This window comes from Cydia pomonella, chromosome 21 (assembly GCF_033807575.1).
Source record: "Cydia pomonella isolate Wapato2018A chromosome 21, ilCydPomo1, whole genome shotgun sequence".
In the NCBI taxonomy this organism is placed as follows: domain Eukaryota; kingdom Metazoa; phylum Arthropoda; class Insecta; order Lepidoptera; family Tortricidae; genus Cydia; species Cydia pomonella.
Window position 1 is genome coordinate 6,866,946 of NC_084723.1, and position 17,424 is coordinate 6,884,369.

Sequence of the window (17,424 nt, forward strand, 5' to 3'; positions counted from 1 at the left end):
ACAAAAACAAAAAAAAAAACAGTATACATATAATAATACAGAGAAAGAAAGCTCACATAAAACACCGCTTAACCAGACTATGCCTCACATTAGGAACTTTACAATTGAATATGTCAATATCAAGTTCCTTCGACAACTCATTTAGCTTACGACTCGCGCGAACCAGGAAGCTATTCTGCCTATACTTGAAACTATATTTAAAAGAAACTATAGTAATAAAAGACATAACAGCATTTTTATACGTTATCTTTGAAAGCATCTGAGTTCGGCATTTGTGGCAAATTTTTTAAACATTATAAAGAGTAATAAGTATTCTGTTCAAATATATACAATAGAGGGACGCACCCTGAAGTAAAACAAAAAGACGATTGAAAATCATAATCAATGGATAAAACATTTTGTGAAAGCATATATTTGACTGTCTGATATGATAAAGGTCAAAAATATAATATGAAATCGTTTGAATATATAAATTCTTACCTGAATAACAGGGATTCATCAATGAATTGGAAAAGGATTCATGTATGAAAATATCAGAAAAAAAAATATATACACTTTGGACAACTTACAACTTTTTGGAGCGTCGAGAACAGAAACGTGCGCGTTGAGCGATAGTCAAAGTTCGACTGCCTGTTTTGCGGCTCAGGTTTGAAGATAAGAAGTGGGGCGGGTACATACCTATCTCCACTTGGTATCGACTTTTGACCGCTTAAATCCATCAAATCTAGGTCTGTGCAGCCCAGGGGAGCCTAGGCCTACAGTACCTAGTAGTAGGTACAGTCACGTCTGAAAACATCGACACGATCGAAGTGCCAAAAATATGTATATACGACATTATGGCCCATATATTAAGGTAGTGTATACATATTTTGGCACTTTGTCCGTATAGATATTTTCAGACGTGACCGTACCCACAGTGGTAGTAGTTGGTGAGTATCTTAGTAGACAAAATTGTAGCACAAAAGTCATAAACGCGCGAAGTCCCGCGCCCGTCCTTCGTTTAGTCTTTTCTATGGGAGCGCGGCGTCACGTGATTGGTAATTTTCCTAAAGTTGATTACAACGTATCGAAAAGAATATTATAGTTGAGTTGGGAGCCCATACATGAAAAGTACGCAATTATAGTTTGGTATATGAAATCTTAATTCAACCATTACAGTCGACGAGTAGAAAAATACATGTTTGGAACTTAGTGATTGTATGTGTTGTTGATTTTAGGACGTTTGTGAACTCAACCGTATGTAACGGGGCGCCGGCTGACGATGGCATCTAGATACCGTATTAATTTCAAGTAAACTACCAAACATTGGGTCAAATGTTTGCCAATCCAATCTCAAGCGCTCCTGTCTGAACTTTGTCAATTTGCGTGATGTCATATCACGTATTAACTTGTTCAACAGGATAACTGAATTAGTAGGGAAGGTGACACGTTGAGAGGCGAAGGGCGGAAATACGTATAGGTATATAGTCAAAATCTGAACACTAGCAGTGAATAATATTATGAAGAGCTAACGGGATACATTAGGTACGGTAGTTTTTAAATATTTGTCTATCAACGAATACGTTCAAACTCAGCAAAAACGATAAGCAATTTAAACCCACGAGAAACGTATAATTATTACCTTGATATAATTTATACTTGTAATATAAAATTTACATTTTGTACAATTTTTATAAGTGATATAGGGGCCTAGCCAAGATTACAGTTGTACATGGTGTGCCAAATAAAAAAAAAATGAAACGAGATAACAGATGCTACGAAAAGTAGGCTATTTCCATACATTAAGTAATTAAGTTTCGATTGGCATTTTATATCAACGATTATCACCTTGTCGTAGCCCCCTGTACATATCGAATGATAACCTACCTCACTAGAGTCTTTTTAATTCTTCATATGGCACCTTTTTTCTCTATCATATTTGATAGTTGTCCATTTCAAACTGTCATTTAATTTCATAGTAAGTTTATTGCCTTCGCCAATTCTCGGAATTAGTTAGCAAGCGGACCCCAGACTCCCATGAGCCGTGGCAAAAATGCCGGGACAACGCGAGGAAGAAGAAGAATTGCCAGGTGCGACTTTTACTGAAATTCCCGCATTTTTTTTCTGGCACAACTCGCTGTTCAGACTAAAAACGCTTGAAATTCAATTGTTTAACAAGTAGTATGAGCACCGATATTGTTATTTTATTTGACGACATAGAAATATTATTTTAATATCGGATCGAAATCCGCTCATTGCAATACCACCTGCTTCATCTCTTATCACATTCAGTTGATTAGGGCACGTCGCTAATGGTAAGGCTTTATACCGATTAATTTTCAAACACTTCCAAAGACCGTTAGAATCTAACTATGTATCTAGATCAGTGATTCCCAAAGTTGACTGAGCTCCGACCCACCTAACAAAAACTGCCAAAATCGGGATCCATCTCTTGGCCGTTTTTAGAGGGAAGTATACCAAGTGATTGTCCGTCCAAAAAGAGAAAACATTTTTCCACTTCTAAATATTTTCCATTCTCCATGATTTTTTAGTACGAATATGTTATTGATACAATGAAAAACTAGATATAGGTATAGCTTTTCCTTTTTTTTTCAAAATATGCAATATATATTTTTTTAAAGCAAAACCTATAATTCTAGAATATATTCCAAGTGATATGGTAAGATTTAATTAGTGGAACACATTTTCTCCCGAAATGAAATTTCATAGAAAAAGGACCGTTATTCCGCTAGGATCGCAAAGTTATTCTTCCGTCTTAAACAGGGAGCAAAAAATTATTATATGTGCCAGCTGTTAACCCGATCGGTCGACATGTTGTCTTATGATATGATTCAGGGCCCACTGAAATTTAGCACGCGACCCACCAATGAGTCACCAGAGTTTAGGAACTGCTGATCTTGATAATTTTGATCTCCGATTAGGCACGCATAGTTGTTATTGAAGCAATTCACTTCGGCGTAATTGCGCAATGGGATGAAGTAGGTTTCATACGGTACGTAGTTATTTGGAATATCTCTACATAAATGTTACAAAAAACTGAGGCAGTCATTTTTAGATTAATTACGTGTTGAACGTTTTTAATGAACAAACATATTTTCCATGGAGCTTAATTTAAACTAACACGATTTTATAGATATTGTACAACAATCGTAAATAATGAGAAAAAAAACGTACAGTGCTCTAGAGTAGAAACTTATAATTTTCTGCACACTTTTTAGAACAACAATGACCCACTTTCAAAACATGAGAAAAAAAAAGATTTTGACAAACTATTTTTGGTCATGTACTTTTGCTGCTGAATGTAGAACTAGCGTTTTATTTAAATGCAAATGCTACCTTGCTACCTCGATGGTGCAAACTATTGGCATGTAAATTAGAGAACAGTAACTTATTCAGTAAGTAACTTAACCAGAACTGCCAAGTTGGAAGTCAGTTTAAATGAGGGCTGGCGATAGATTGGCAGCGATTTGTGATGAGACGCGGATGTAAACCAATTACGAGAAGGTTTAACGAGCTTCTGTCCCCTACCAAGGAGCCTCTTACATGTATTTTTAATAATATTTAATTATTACAAGCTTTTATTTAATTTATCCTATTAGTATAATGTATTGTTAAGGGGCCCTCTGATTACCTGTTCGCCGGACGATATCGGCCTGTCAGTTATTCGCAATCGGCAGCTTAAGCCAATTACTGACAGGCCGATATCGTCCGGCGAACTGGTAACCAGTTAGTTAGTATGAGTCAAATCTTGGAAACTAAGTTTGACCCAATTCTCGATTTCCGATTGAGCTGAAATTTTGCATACATAATTATGTAAATCGAATGACAATGCAAAATTATGATGGCATGGAGCTTATCTGATTGAGACAGGTGGCTATGAAAACTCTGTGATAAAACGACTCAAACTAAGTCTACTTGAGGTTGTTAGAACTGTCCCGATAAGTATTAGTTCAGTCAGCGATAAAAGCTTGTACCAAAAATATTTTTTTTAGCCAAAAACTTATTAATTACGATATCCGCTTGTGGGGACTTTGCTGTTTTTTGTACCTATATGATGCCTACAGTGGGTTTCTACCACCACACCGCTCGATATCGCCAGGGCTTTCGTCCTTACGCCTTTGGAACCGAATTAGTTGCACACTTTGTGGTTTCAGAGGAATATCCTCCCGCAGACGCGCTTGCTGTGGAATAAGCTCCCTGCCGAGGTTTTGCCAAGACAACTTCCCATCAGGCGGACCGTATGCTTTTTGGCCTCCATCGTCGTGTTTAAAAAAAAAAACAGCACCGTTTGCATTTCAGCCTAGTGAGTGGTACTCGTATGTTTCAGCCTAGTGATTTGTACTAGAGGTAGAATTAAAAAAAGTAAACGTTCAACTTCGGAGTATACTAATGGCTCACTTATTGCCATATTTTATAAAAGCGGATAGATTGTTCAGCTAACAGCTGCAGCTTGAGTTGCTTTCGCATTTAATTTGAAAGGTTAACTGGAAGAGATTCCATATAGGGATAATTTCGCCTTTGTTGTATTTATTTACAGTTTCTTTTCTATGTTTTGACGGTCTCTAGCGTAGTCAGTAGTGACTCCCAGTGAAGCTGAAGGGCCTGGATTCGAATCCTAGTAAGACATTTATTTGTATGTTTATCACAAATATTTCTTCCTAATTAATTGTTGTTATCTATATGTTTGAGTATTTATATATAACTTTACATTATATAAAGATATCGTCGTCTATTATTTGCAACACAACTACATTACTCTTTACAATCCTGCACCAAACTAACTATTTCTGTTTAGCCCAATGGTTGACTGGTAGAGACTGCCTCAAGGCGTTAAGTCCGCCATTTGTACTCTTATTGTAAATTTGTGCAATAAAGTTTAAACAAACAAACAAACACAAGCCTTATTGGGCTTACTGTGGGATTAAGTCGATTTGTGTAAGATTATCGTATAATATTTTTCTATGTACATTAAAGCCACATACCTAAGTACATCCATACATAATTAGGGTTCCGCATTTTTAATTAAAGTAGCTCCGATCCCATCAATGAAAAGTTCTGGTAAAGTTCTTGGCAACAGTAGCGTTGACAAAATTCCGGAGTTCTTAGGGCTCTTTCCCACTGAACATTTCGTTTCTTGCAGGTACAAAGAGAATGCTGAACGTTACTATATTAGCATTACTAAGACGGGATTCCGCAGAAAACCGTACCTGCCAAAAATGTCCAGTTGGAAAGAGCCCTTAGTAGGGTTCCGTTTACATGTCCAATCAGGCTATTTGTGTCCCATGTGTCTGCGTAGTCATATTGCAGTCTGCCGTTGGCAGATCATAATAGTGCATTTCACGTGATTGAAAGTGATGTGTTCATTAATCCATTGATACAGTCGGGCTATTACACTGTGTATATAATTACAAAGTAAAACACATGTCATATACCAAAGAAAAGGTGACCATTGACCAAGTCCTCCAGTGCGAGGCCGGAATCGACTACATCCAGGCGTCCAACACTTCGTTTTTTATAGAAAGCGAAGCGTCGGACGCCTCGGCTGGGATCCGAACCATTCTAGCGTATGTCATCCTTTACGCAGTTATCACACTGATGCGAATCCGCATTCTGATCCGGTATGTGAGCGAGACAGCGTTATGCATGTATACAGCGATGTTCCGCTCGCAAACCGGAGCGGTATTTGGATCCGCATCCAATGAAATTGCCAGGTTATTCACTCGTTTTTGGTAGCTGCAGCTACCAAAAACAAGTGGATAACTCGCAATCTGGCAGCCGTCACCCTTATTACCTAGGCAATAGAATTCAACGAAAAAAGTCAAGCAAGTGTGGCTTTAGCTTCGATGTTGACACGGACTTGACAGAATCTTAAAGACTTAGTATGGCCCCTTTTCTATATCCAATCAGACCAGTTCCCTACCCGATATTTTTAGGTGATTACAGATACATTAATTCTTACTGCTTAACGGACACCCTACTCACCTTGGACGAACCTGTGTAAGCGAGATAGTGATAAGTACTTAAGTACCTGTTTACCCCTTCCTTTTTGAGACTAGGACATAAATTATACCTATTTCGATTTGCCGATTTCGTTGAAAATAAAATTGACAAAAATATGACGTCACACCAGGGGAGAAGAGTTTGCCAAATGTGACCAAGTGTGACAAGGAGGGGGATGGATCAAAAAACCTCGAAATTCGTATGACGTAATTAATGAATGAGAGTTTTGATCTACAAGTGACCTGTTAACTTTTGACAATGCGAACCTCATGGTTTCGTCTTGGCAACATTTTTCAAGAAAATGTTTTTGGAAGGATTATCTATTTGTAAACCTTGATTTATAATATTTAGAAATGACATAACGGTACGTCATCATTCTCGACTGCCAATTTGCACAGGGTGAATTCGCCAATGTCGGTGTTGACTTTCACACGCCAAGGTTTATTTTGTTCTCGCACTTTTTATACATCAAACCTAATTGCCCGCGTCTCATACCGACGTCTGGTGGTGAGAGAGTACTCGCCAAGCAATCAGAATAACCCTGGCAACGTGAAACTGGCAGACGATAATTGCTGTCTTTTTGCCGTCGCCCAAACGATATTTTAATATCTCTTTTGATCATTTCGTTACCTTTGGGGTTTTGGGAAAAGGAACACGTGTAAGCTTCGCAGGTCATTTTTGAAGGCCTCTTTAGATTACCTGGTTGTGGCACTTTTTAAGGAATTGGTGGTCTTAGATTTGAATCTTAGTAGGTCCATTTATTTATGTAACGGGCCTCCCCGTCGGCTCAATTTTGTAAGTCTTACTCAACCATTAGCAGTATTCTAACTGAAAAAATGTGATCTCGATACGATCGATGTCCTTTCGACATTAGTCGCATTTTATGAATTTCTTTGCACCATTGCGAGAGACTCACAGCTTAAAAATTACAATCTAATTGTGACAACATTTCAGAGCAGTGCAGACAGTGCAGTTTTGCTGATAAGTGATATATTAGTTCTATATTACTTACTTTTATGTTCATCACCTAAACACAAAGTTGGGGGAATGAATTGTTTTATTAGATAACTTAAATAATGAGGGCACTACTGGATGGTCGGGGCAGTCTTAAATAAAAACATGATAGGTATAAGTTATTGATCCATTGTGATTGTGGTCTACTTCACTAATGTACTTTTGTGTATACCTAATTGTCAAGAAAGACGGGCTACTTTGTTGGGAAATTAGGGTAGGAAATATGCCAATATAGCTCAAGGAAAACGTGTATAATAATATTGGTTATCCGTGCGTAAATGTATTTCAATTCAAAAACCCTTACAATATTAACGTACATTTCAATAATAAATTCCCGGCGAATGACAATAATGTTTCCGTGAAAATAATATCAATCCGGAGTGTCTACATATTGTTATCGAGTCCCACGTGGTACGCAACGTCGCAAATGTATTAGCGCTGACCCAAAAACAAGTAGGTATTCTAACAGGTTGGCTTAAAATAATGAGAATTTTCTAATGAATAGCTATTGGTTTATGAATTTTATAATGACGAGCTCGAGTATATCCAAAAATAAAATCAAATCCTATAATATAACAAAAGGTCTCCATTTATAATATTTTCATCATGGTTTGCATTATACTTACGACTTTTAAGGGTACTTTTACCTAATTGCTTTTGGATTCCCATATTTTATTTTATTTTTTCTCGAATTAACTTCCCACCCGTCGTTATAATATTTTTTTTTATATACTACGTCGGTGGCAAACAAGCATACGGCCTGCCTGATGGATATACATATACATTTACTTAAAATTGCCCAAAAACCTTCGAGTGGACATTTGGAGGGTTGGAATCTCGTAGTAGTTATGCCACAAGAGCCTAAAATTAGTAAAAATTCCATCAAAAAAACATATAAAATATATAATTAATATGTACAAAGACAAAAACTTATACAATACCTTTAAGGGATTATAATATAATAGTAACTTAGAATTAATCAAATAGTTTGAAGCTTTCATCTGTGGCGAAACCCAAAACGGGCATCTGTCATTGCGTAATTATAAACGTTTTGTTTTTAAACTTCAACGTCATTATTTTAATAGCACAGTTTTGACAAGCCACAGATGAAAGAGCTCACGTAGTCTTAGTGATCTGTCCCTGGAAATTCCCCCTCCCAGAAATGTTATCATGTGTAGGTTAATAAAGAGTAATACGCTGTTTATTATTCTCTATCGACTTTAGGTGCTTTAGACTACCAAATCTTTCAAATTAATAATTATCTTGCTGGTGGAAAATTTCTGGGAAGACGCTAATCTTCCCGATAATTTAATAATTACCCAAAAAGTGAATTTTCCAGTAGCACATCTATCACTAATCAAGACCCATCAGATCAAGCCTTTCGTTGTCTTAAATTTTGTATTCTATTTTAGTAAACCAAAATAAAAACTATACTTATTACCTTCCAGTACATATGCACAAGACTTAATTATTAAATTAAGCAAAGGTATGTTTTTTTACTGCGTAGTAATAGAATTTTATTGCTCCACTGAGCTGGAGACCAGTTAGGATTTCAATTTTAGATAAATGCACAGGTTTAAATGTTAGGGAAGTAATAGTTTTGCCGGATTGCTGTTAGGCACCGCTCGGTAATTGTTTGACGTGTTGTTTTGGAGATGGGGGCCGATTTTGTTTTCCAATATGATAAAGTTTTAATCTTGTTCGATACGACTTTGGGTATCATTTCAATAACATTTGTTTAAATCAGAACCAGCAGACATGCTGATCACTACATTATACATTTTGATTGGGTGGTTCTCAAATTATATGACTGTGGTCAGACTCAAATCCGTTAAACTTTTCATACATTTGTATGTTTAACGTTTTCATACATCGTATGATTTGATAAAATTTAGGCGCAGGCACAAATCTAGGGAATAACCCAATTCTGATAGCATTGTTGTGCAGTCCAGCATTGCTGACTGAAGTTATTTTAATGGCTACTATTGTTATCGAGTATGGCATATCTCAGCAATACAGTCACCAGCAAAACTGCAGTTTGCAATGTTGTCACAATTGGATTGTAATTTTTAAGCTATGTGTCGCACGATATGGTCTAAAGGAATTCATAATATGCGAGTAATATCGGAAAGACATAGGTAGTAGACATAGTATCAAGATCAGATTTTTGCAGTTATAATGCAACTGATTGTTGTAAGGCTAACAAAGTTGAGGTGACGTGAAGGCCAGTTACATAAATATATGGCCCTACTAGGATTCAAATCTAAGACCACTAGTTTCTTACCAAGTCACCACAACGCCCACCGAGGGCTCCGTACAAATACCTATAACTATTTTTTTTTTACTAAAGTTTACAGTCATAATTCTAGATCAACGGGAAGTAACCTAACAGTTTTGATTCCTTTTGAGTGTCGAAATTTAAGTTTTTTACGTCCGTATTTTTTTACGTTAACTTAAAAATTTGATTTTTTTCATACTTTTTAGGCACTGTAGATTTGAGTATTATATGGTTTTAATTTAACTTAATATCTCGACGCGTTTCCGAGTAAAAGGGTCTTGATAGACAGACAGACGGGCGGACGGACGGACGGACGGACAACAAAGTGATACTATCAGGGTTCTATTTGTTTGTTTTGAGGTACGGAACCATAAAAAGGAAATATTATAGAATCATTCACGTGCCTGTCTGTCCATCTGTCACAGCCAATTTGCTACTATTCCCAAAATATTTCTTTTTGTGTGTAAAAATTATTTTATTCATTTTCCACCTAAAAAACGATTTCATTTAATACAGGCAATCCAATATCAATCTGTCAGAATCACTAGTGACAACCATTCATTCTGATAAACGAAAGTGTCACTTTGGAGTAAGAAGAAAATATTAGATAGGGCTTTTACGCATTACGTATTTAATTTACTCGTATAAGATTTGAAGTATAAAAAATTAGTTATTAAAAAAAAGTTGTCCCGCTGAGTTTCTTACACCACAAAATCAGGTAGATAATGTCCGATTTATTTTTGCAAAAAAACTTCAAGACAGCATTTGTGACAGCAGTTGATAGTTATTTGTGTCCCAAGGGAGGGAAAGTAGGAAATTGCGTGCCGCGTGTAAAATTGTGTCCCGAGCCGAAGGCGAGGGTGGCAAAACACGCGGGATGGAATGTCCTACATTTCCTCCCGTGGTGCGCATACTATTTTTCTGATCGACGGAGGCGGAAAGCGGCAACTTCGTTTAGCACAGCGGGAGCGTATATATTTTTTTGTCGCTAAATATTTTCTTAGAAAGGTCCTTAATCCATTGTAATCAGATGAAAAACCGCACACATATTTATGAAGTCGACTGTCGATTCGTTACGTACGTAACGTACAAGTACCTACGTAATATCAATTACCAAAAAAAAAAGGCTGAGACGTAAAAACGTTCCAGCAGTGTAATTAAAAGCCATCTTGTAAAAACTGTTTTATTTGCAGAATTCCTTCAGCCAATAAAAGATCAAAGAGAACGTTTAAATTGTTTAGGTTGGGACTTTGAACAGATTGATTTTTCCTGGAACTGGCGGTCGGAACAACAATTACTGTTAAATCGACAGCAGAGTGGCTGGGGACACAGATTCTTAAAACTAATACAGAAATGCAACTTTAATAGTTTTGTGTTCACAAACAATGAAATTTGTAGAAATAGTATACCTAATTAATTATAATAATATATATTTTAAAATAATGTACTTTTGTGTAAAACGTAAATAATTATGAATAGTCTATAATGTTGACTTATAAATTGGTTTTATCAATAAAAATGATTATGATTATGATTAATATGATATTTCATAGCATATTGGCCATAGTTAATTTGTTTTTTCCTATATTTTTGCCCATTTTCCAAGCTGGATGCTGCCAACCAATGCTGCTAGTTGATTCCTTCACATCTTCTTTCATTTCCTCTCATCTTCACCGCAGTGGAAAGGCAACATAAGTCTTACTCAACCAGCGACGCACTCATTCTTAAATTGTATTTTTATATTGATTTTTTACATGATATCTAAAACTTTTAATCTAGGGCAAACGCCACGATAAAAGCGGCCAAGTGTGAGTCGGACTCGCCCATGAAGGGTTCCGTACTATTTATGACGTATTAAAAAAAACCTACTTACTAGATCTCGTTCAAACCAGTTTTCGGTTTGGGAAGTTAGCATGGTATTGTACATCATATATATTTTTTTAATTTTATCATTCTCTTAATTTAGAAGTTACCCCCCCCCCCCCTGTAACAGGGCACACATTTTACCACTTTGGTGCAAACTATTCAGTTTAGAAAAAAATGATATTAGAAACCTCAATATCATTTTTGAAGACCTCCCACACGTATGGGTTTGAGTTTCAGTTCTAAGTATGGGTAACCCCCAAAATTTATTGTTTTTTTTTCCTATTTTTGTGCGAAGATCTTAAATGCGGTTCACAGAATACATCTTCTTACCAAGTTTCAACAGTATAGTTCTTATCGTTTCGGAAAAAATTGGCTGTGACATACGGACGGACAGAGAGACAGACATGACGAATCCATAAGGGTTCCGTTTTTTTCCATTTGGCAACGGAACCCTAAAAATTTGAAACTAGACTATATTTCCAAGGACACACTTTAAGCAAAACCTGAAATGATTAAAGCTGGCGTGATAAAAATATATCACGTAAACATGTCTTATTTTCAATTGCATATAAAATACCTAGTAATATCACCGAGAGATTTAGTGAGCAAAATTTTAAACAGAAGTATACTTTCAGAGATATTTAGGAAAAAACGCCAAAATCCGCGCGTTCGCTAAATATTCCGTCGCAACTTTCGCGCCGCGCACCATATCTATTGTTCGATTCTATTTTCCGGGCTTTACGCAGCCTCTTAACGCTAGGCCACCAGTAAGCCTAGCATAGGACTTGCATGACAGTATAGTACTACACTGTATACTGTAATAATTAGAGAGGGATGGGTAGTCTCTCGCTGGCGAGATACTGTCACGCTACTCCTGTAGGCCACTTGTGAGCGCTTATACCTATGCTATGGAGATTGATGGTGTCTCTGTCGTTATTTAATCTGCGCTTCAGTGCCAAGTTGGGTCAAACCGTCTGTCTGCCGAACTTAATGCTCGTGGGATGGATGCAGTGTCTTTGCAGTAGAGGCGGCAAATAAATCGAAAACTACTTTAACATTAAATTATTATGCAAATTTCAATGTTATACTTTTTGTTGAAAATCAGATAGAATTTAGAAAATTGTTAAAATACTCGTATTATCTTATCGATTTCGATTAGAATGGCTGTGACATATGGACAGGAAAAGTTTTGAAATGGGTTCCTATTTATACTTCGTTAAACGAAGCAAACTATTAGTATAATAATTATTATTGTTATACGTTAACGTAAAAAACCGTTTTCCCTACTTAAAACTAGTTTTCCGTACCGCCTCAGTAAAAACGTGTTTTCACTAGTTAAAACTAGTTTTCCACAAAGTGTCTCGGTGAAAATTAGTTTTGACTAATTGTTCAAAAATGTATTTGAGTGAAAGCTAGTTTTTACTAGACGATACACGTAACACAACGTTTCTGTTTTTATTTGTGAATATATTCGGTTTACAGATTACGTAATACGCACTCGCAACACAAACTTATCTGTTAACAGTACACGACAAAGGTTCTTAGATTACGACACCCACGTCGAGATATCGACATTAGCACCAAATTTACATAGCCCATATTCCAAGCACCCAATAGCCAGCATAAGCATGAACTCCAGTTTCAAAACAACAACTAGGAATCAGAGACCACGTAATACTGGTTGTTCTGAAAATACTCCCTTTTACCATTGTTGACGTTCTTAACCGTTCGTGAACCTTATTGCGGTCAGGATAAGGTCCATCGTTGATAGGAATTAATAAGAGCCTGAATACTGTTTGTCTGAAGCACGGATTATTAAAGCTTTTAGCGGCGGTATTAACTACTCTATAGTAAAGCAAGGCATCCATAGACTGAAAGAAAATACACACAAGTTGAATATTATATTTAATATATTTAATAGCATTTTTTAATTTGAACTGTGAGGAAGTAGGTTTTAAAGTACGTATCCCCCCAAATGATCGACGGATTTCGGTCAACTAAAAGGTAGATATAAAGCAAATCATAAAATTTAAAAACAAAATGTTTATGAGACATTTCATTTCCACTAATACCCTCATCCCTCCTACGCCTTCTCTCTCCATCTACTACACTCTAGTAAGTCCAGCACGAATTTAGAGGCAACCTATTTCAGTTAATCAGAGAAATAGGTGCTTATGTAGCTAATATTTAGATATTTAATGAAATTCTGGTTTATTTATTAATTAATTTATAGCACAAAAGATAATACAATCGTGCAAAAGGTGGACGTGCAACATTATGATTACCTACACAAGTCAAGCACCTAATGTAAATAATACATAGGCATAAACGTTCATATTTATAATCTTTGTCAAAGGCAAATACCGCATGAGGGAAGAGGGTTTACAGCAACGGATCTTACACTATTATATGCATTAAATATGCTCGTAGCCCTGGCTCAAAGATCGCAGATTGAACGGAGACTGGCAATAATGGCCAAGTCCCTAATGGGTCCGGAGTTTCTAGACCCAGAAATGTGTTAAAGCAGTAACTTGACTACTACTTACGTATGCACTAATACTATGGCCCTAGTGAAAAAGGGTACAAGTCTCTGGCAGCGCAGGTGTAAAGGGGTGTAAGTTCCACGTAACACTTATGCCCTTATACACCTAAACTGCCAGAGACTTGTACCCTTTTTCACTAGGGCCACAGAATATTAGCTCGATGTCATGTAGAATGCCTGTTGGAACCCATGAACGGGTACGTCACGTTATTACTTTATTAATTACTATTAAAATCGCATTTATGTAAGTATTTTTGTGGATGTATAACACTGAAATTAATCAAACTGTACGAATATGATGGTAGTTGTCTACGCGACAGCGTGATAAAAACAGTTTAATGTTATTTTCAATCGCGTGGTGTTAAAGAGATAAACTTACTTTATCACGTGGACAAGGCCATAATAGGCTGGCAGAATTGGAAATAAATGTATATTATTTGAATCTTTATTTTCCAAAAAGCAAATATTGAGATGCAATGCCAAATCGATTAATTACAGCTCGTGACATCGCAAAACATGTCAAGCGGCTGCTCATCTTTAACATTTGAAATATGATACGAAAATTTGCCACCAAACTGCTTCGCAGTTTGGCAGTACTATTTTGATGTAACACCTATGTACCGTGTCTTATGAGAATAAATGATTAACAATAATGATTAGTAAAAGATTACTGTCTGCAAAAGTTAGGATAATATCTCCTTTATCAGACCTACATCCTGTTTCACGTTGCTTAGAATTACGTGTTGTTGTGTTACTGCTTTAGCAAATATATATTCAGTGTCCTAGTCGTAACTCGTTCGTACGACAGGAAATTAAATCTACTGCACAAGTGCACATATTCGTATGCAAGGATATCTTCTCTGCTTGGTTATTTCTTTTCTAAATGATATGGGAATTTAATAGTAACTGTTTCTGTAGAAGGTTGAGGTATTTTATTTTCCGTATTTAATAGAGCAAAAGATAGGTGCTTTGTATGAAAAAATACTTTTATTTTGTAACAGATATCTGTTCCTGAGTCCTGGATGTTTTCTATGTATTTATCTATATACGTACCTATGTATATCGTCGCCTAGTACCCATAGTACAGGTTATCTTAGTTTGGGGTTAGGTCGATCTATGTAAGATTGTCCCCATATATTTATTTATTTAGAAATACGAGTAGATAGGTTTATATTTGGCTATTGAGTGTAAATAGCACCACACTTCATTTACAATTTCGACAAAAAAGCGATCGCAAAAACCTAAAAGTAGCTATATATTGAAGTACACAAAACTTCTATATTTGTCCAACTTAAGTAAAGAAACCAACTTAATCCTTGCAGTTTCGCCAAACCTTTCCTATTTATAACCTCCGTGTACAAATACCGAATTCCCGATTAGAAACTTTCTGAAAACGCCGATTAGAAACTTTCTGAGTGCGGAAAATATCCGGCCAGGTGGAAATAAGACTTTTACGTGATAATACTTTAACTGTATCTATGTTTAAACTGGTATAATGATTGTGATATATTTCACTTTTCAGTCAACATCAATAGTAGCAGATGAAACAACTAGCCAAAAGTATCTGCCATTCCAGATATCTTTTCCAAGATAGATAAATCTAAATATCACGTTCAAAAGTATATCTTTTACAAACTTAATTATTCTACATATAGAAACATCACTTTTTGTTAAGCTGTTACAGAATAGTAGATAAGTGAGATCGTCTACTTTGGCTATACGTAGAAAAATAAACACAAGAAACACAGTTATACAGTTAAGGGGCTCCCTCGCGCCAATGACCTTCGATCTGAATCTCTTAGTTTTCTAATGTTTTTTGTAGCTTATCATATTTACTTCTAAGTTCATTGTCTTCAAGGTATTTGGCATCAAAGTTGAACAACACTTGGCCAAAAACCTGATTTTCTAGCCATTACTTAAGTGTTAATTAGTTTAAAATTAAAATCTCTGACCACTTTTTAGAGATGTCTAAGATGAACCCAGATATGTAGATTTTGTATATGTAAACAGCAATCGAGTAACGAAAAAAGTATTTTTTTAGACAATGTTTAAAAGTTTCTTTCGAAATCCGACAGATCAGAATGGAGATAAAAGATTGAAGAACCTATAGCCGTTTGTCTTATAATTCTATCTGTAGTGCAAATGTAGAAGGTAATTTGTTAATTTCTTCGAAACCGCTACACCGGTTGTTATGATACTTTGTACACTGGTTATAAATACCCTAATGCATCCACGGTTATCCATTCGTTGTTTTCCTTCCTTATATATTGTGCATTGTTAGGTCAGTTCATTATTAATTGAAAATATAGGAAATTTTTGCCGTGACCGTTCCGACTGTAAAACCGAACTGCCGACGTCTTCTAGGGGGAATTAGTATGTAATTTTTAAAAGAAAACAGTGTATTTTTGCAGGATTGTATTATTTCATGCATTTTATCCTATTCATATCATTTAATCATCATAAACACAATACGACACACGAAATGTGCCATTAGTGTCTGCCAAAATATATAGTTGTTAAATTGCAAATTTGAATAAAATCGATTCGATTCCGTGTATTGAGTCTAGGGCTTGGAATTCAACCTGGTCCATAAACTAACAGTGAAGACTACGGACTACCTACTACAGTGATAAGATAATTAGTAGGTTCATATGGCGTAAGATAAACATGGTATATTTTGCTCAGGACAAGAGAAATAGTTAGGGGATTCTCCACAAGTGTTTTTCTTGCCCCAATGTTTATCTTACCCCATCTAACCTTATCTAGTAATAGACCTAATTCTAATAACTTGGTATTATGCCCCAAGGCATCTATTTCACGCACTACTACTAAACGCAATAGTGATTCCAAAATTTTAATTTTATTAAGCTTACAGTCTAATAAACCAAGGCGCATATATATATATATATATATATATATATATATATATTACCTTATCAATTCAAATAAATTAAATTCAAAAAATCATTCAAATTTTAGTAAGTAACTGTAGAAGTAGTAAGCAATTAAGAGCACTCTCTCATGGCAGGTGTTATACCTTGGGGACCGAAGTTCTTCTAACCAACTGTTGGTTAGGAATTGTATAATTTTATTGTAACTGACATTTAGAACTCCGTAAGCGCGTAGGGAATGCTAACGCCATCTATTATAATCTTGTGGCAAGACTTTGCCAGTGACAGAGCTGCCCTGCTAAAGCAATTGGCGGTATCTCATTTTTAGAGATTTCGAGCAAATTGAGAAAACGTGAAATGCGATTTCGCGTTCACTCTGAAGGTCTTAATTTTAAAAGTCAAAGTGTATTGTTCGTATTAGGTATCCATATTTACTTATGACAGGCTTTGATTTAAAAATAAAATGAGTTTTAGATTTTTATTTGAGTTACGGCCATTACGCTTAGCATTCGTAGCTCAGTTTTTTGAGTTACTGCTATTTCTCTTAGTACTCTCATATAAAGTCTCGTACTAAAATCGAGTGCTAAAAAGTGTTTAAAAAACAATATAAATATCCAAAAAAATACACATTTAAATTGTGATTTATTCTATTTACAAATGATAACAACTAGATTTAATGATATAACAAACTAAATTTATCTCTTTCTACGTTATTATAGTCCTTAATCAAAATGTATCCTAAATATATATATGTGTGTAAAATTTCATCCTGTTAGTAGGAATAATAATGATTAAATGATTTTATAATGTTATTTTTTGAAGTAAAAACTTCT